Source organism: Schistocerca gregaria, chromosome 1, assembly GCF_023897955.1.
Source record: "Schistocerca gregaria isolate iqSchGreg1 chromosome 1, iqSchGreg1.2, whole genome shotgun sequence".
Lineage (NCBI taxonomy): Eukaryota > Metazoa > Arthropoda > Insecta > Orthoptera > Acrididae > Schistocerca > Schistocerca gregaria.
Window position 1 is genome coordinate 648,398,932 of NC_064920.1, and position 3,961 is coordinate 648,402,892.

At 40.1% G+C, this 3,961-nt stretch overlaps 1 non-coding gene across 1 annotated transcript; it reads right to left on the reverse strand.

The window, feature by feature from the left end:
• Positions 1-3,663: 3,663 nt before the first annotated feature.
• Trnaa-cgc (transfer RNA alanine (anticodon CGC)) lies at positions 3,664-3,736 on the reverse strand. The gene has a single exon. It is a non-coding gene; the product is annotated as a tRNA-Ala (tRNA).
• Between the last annotated feature and the right edge of the window lie 225 nt (positions 3,737-3,961).

The following is a 3,961-nucleotide window of genomic DNA, read 5'->3' on the forward strand; positions in this document are numbered from 1 at the left end:
CTTTAATGACACAGAAGAGTGCGAACAAATTAGGAAATTCAAACAAAATCAGCATCAAATTAATACGCAACACCAAAGAGAAATCCGAGAAGTACAAGATCAGCTGAAACAGGTAATTCAAGAATTACGTATTTCAGAGGACACTCGCGCTCCAACACTGGAAGAAGGACTCTGAAATATGGAAAAGCCGCAAAATAATAACACAGGGCATTTCGGAAATTATGAAAGAAATTGGCAAGGTACACCGAATTTTTAGATGGAACCGCCGAAACGACGTAACAATGACCGACATGCGACTCGCCGACATGATGATTTTGGCTATAAGCTGTTCATTACTACACGTAAATTCAAAACATTTAAGAATTCTGGCAACGACATTCATCCACAAGCGTGGCTGCATCAATTCTCTCATTGTTTTCCTCCCAACTGGTCATTAGAACACAGATTAGAATTTATGTGTGGCTATTTAGACAATGAACCAGCTGTAAGAATGCGATCGTTCATTCACGATTGCCACAGTCAAGGAGAATTATACCATGCCTTCCTCTCAGCACATTGGTCTCAAGCCGCACAAGACCGAGTAAAAAATGGCATCATAATGATGAAACATTTCGAACAATCTGAAGTTTCCTGTCTTTTGAAATACTGTATATAATATGTTATTTACTTCGTAAAGATGTTTAGCCATTATTTGTTCTGTTTTGTTTTAATTCTCATGTGTGAAGTTGATGTTTCAAAAGTTATTCTGATCTTTTATGTATTTACTTATGTCATAATTCCTGTAACACTGATGTATGTGTTAGTTCGATTCTTTTGTAAAGCCTGTATTACTACAAACGTTATCTGTATTATTATGTTTTTAATGATGTATTTTGTACCTTTGTTATTGTATTTTTATGTTATAAAATTGCAATTGACACCAGTTCATCAAATTAAGTTACTTGTACGTTACATTTCACTGAACACGTTTCTGTTGGTCATAATATATGGACAATATGTGAGAAATGGTTCAAATGGCTCTGAGCACTATGCGACTTAACTTCTGAAGTCATCAGTCGCCTAGAACTTAGAGCTAATTGAACCTAACTAACCTAAGGAGATCACACACGTCCATACCCGAGGCAGGATTCGAACCTGCGACCGGAGCGGTCGCTCGGCTCCAGACTGTAGCGCCTAGAACCGCACGGCCACTCCGGCCGGCCAATATGTGAGACGTAGGGACTGTTAGTGTTTGGATGTGTGTTAATAAGTCAGCAAGGTACTGGTTAACAGCATTCCTGGTTCTAAGGACAATCAAAAAAAATTTTGTGAGTGCACAAGTGGTGGTTATGGACTTGCTATATTATCCGCAAGACTCTTCAATGGTGATTGTGCACCTGCACAGTCAAACAGATGGCTGCTGGTCATCTCTACAAGGACTACAGTGGGTCCACACCTTTGATGACTCACCAATACCATTATTTCTACAAGGACTGCAGTGGGTCTGCGACTCTGGTCGCTCACCGATAACATAATCTCTACCAGGTCTACAATGGGTCTGCTGTGTGATGAGCTACCTACCAATATTCTTTAAAACTTCGACTGACTCTGCTGTGGGTTTGCTCCGTTGTGGCCCATTACCTGTCTGCATGTCAAGAGTCAGCACTGTCTTTCTGTTGGAAGGACAACACTACTTCTTCAAGACTGCATTGAAATCCACTATTTCCGTGTGCATTGTCTTTTACTGCTCAGACTTTGAGAAAAACACTGCAATTTTACTGTGATGAACGATCAGGACTGTCTTTATGGACTGTGAGAAAATTTTAGCTTTTGACGACCGTTGTATCAATAAGTGTGTGCATTTGATTTCTTTGTTGTTGTTAATGTGGAAATTTTTTTTAACAAATATGTATTGGCCAGTGCCCAAAAAAAGTTGGTAAAATTTTTGTGGGGAGCATGGGGGCTATGTAAGTAGGCTGTTTAGGTTTTTTTATTGGTAACGCCACCTATGTATGAAAATCACTGGTTGTACTGTGTGCAGTCTGTGGCTAGTTGGCATTGTTGTCTGCCATTGTAGTGTTGGGCAGTTGGCTGTTAACAGCGTGTAGCGTTGTTCAGTTGGAGGCGAGCCGCCAGCAGTGGTGGATGTGGGGAGAGAAATGGGGGAGTTTTGAAATTTGTAAAACTGGAAGTCTTGAACTGATACATATAATATGACTTTTGAACAATATTAAGGTAAATATATTGTTTTTTCTCTATTAAAATCTTTCATTTGCTAACTATCCCTATCAGTAGTTAGTGCCTTCCGTAGTTTGAATTTTTTATTTAGCTGGCAGTTTCTAGCGCTCGCTGTATTGCAGAAGTTCGAGTAACGAAGATTTTTGTGAGGTAAGTGATTTGTGAAACATATAGGTTAATGTTAGTCAGGGCCATTCTTTCGTAGGGATTTTTGAAAGTCAGATTGCGTTGCGCTAAAAATATTGTGTGTCAGTTTAAGAACAGTCTTGTATAATTTTTCTAAGGGGACGTTTCAACAGGACATCTGTTCATATGCCTTTTTCTGTTCATCATCGCTAATACTATCAGCCCTCAAAGCATGTACCTTACTCATGACTCACTCCATATAACAGCTAGTGTTTCGGATGGGATGAAGTTGAACTCGACCAATAAACTTTCAGTGGTTGTTCTTGGACACCCACTGATTATTTTGATACACGGAACTCACAAACTCCTGCATTCCGTTACCGGGTAATAATGTTAGTGTGATTTATTCTATTTTTTCCGCTATCCCCATTGTTTCTTTAAAAATACCACGACAACAGTGAAGAAAGCTGTAATATCCAATACGCAAAACATACCTAAAGCAACACAATGTAATGCAACAACCCTTAGGCAGTGCCTGTGATGCGGTTCTATTGTTGTCAACAGCGGATACCGTGAGCGTAACACACAGTGCACAACGTCGATATTTGCGCTGTTGGGCACTATTTTCAGTGCAGTACAGTTACAAAGCTATTTGTGGGAACAAACCAAACTAAATGTAATAATTCTTTAGCGAGGTGCCTGATTTACCATCTTGTACACGGAAGGTATCCCTGAACAACCTCTGGAAGTTTGTAGGTGGAATTTTGGTTGACGCTTTCGTATTTCATTTGCGTTTCTATGTTTTTCTTTAATGTTCTTTTTGTTGTTCTACAGACACGCTGAAATTTTGACGTCTTTTTATTTATGTCTTTAATATGATGAAACCAAACGTCGCAGCTCGCATAGTTAAAATTACTTATTTGCTCTGTTGTTTTACCATTATGCTTTGCATTTTCTGCAGAGACTATAATTTTGATCAACATAGTTTAATTTAAAAATATTTATTTGTAATTATGTAGTTATGGTGCTTGCTCTTTCGGACATGCAAGTGTCAATATATATATATATATATATATATATATATATATATATATATATATATGATCAAAATTATCCGAACACCTTCAAAAAACTACGTTTTTCATGTTAGGTGGTGGTGGTTACTGTTTAACGTCCTGTCGACAACGAGGTCATTAGAGACTGAGCGCAAGCTTGGGTTAGGGAAGGATTGGGAAGGAAATCGGCCGTGCCTTTTCAAAGGAACCATCCCGGCATTTGCCTGAAACGATTTAGGGAAATCACGGAAAACCTAAATCAGGATGGCCGGAGACGGGATTGAACCGTCGTCCTCCCGAATGCGAGTCCAGTGTGCTAACCACTGCGCCACCTCGCCCGGTCTCATGTTAGGTATATTGTGCTGGCAACAACTGCCAGGCGCCAGGCGCTCCATGTCAGCGACCTCAGTAGTCATCAGACATCGTGAGGGAGCAGCAAGGGCCGCCCCGCGGAACTCACGGACTTCGAACGTGCCCAGGTGATTGGGTGTCACTTGTGCCATACGTCTGTACGTGAGATTTCCATTCTCCTAAACATCCCTAGAACAACTGCTTCCGATGTG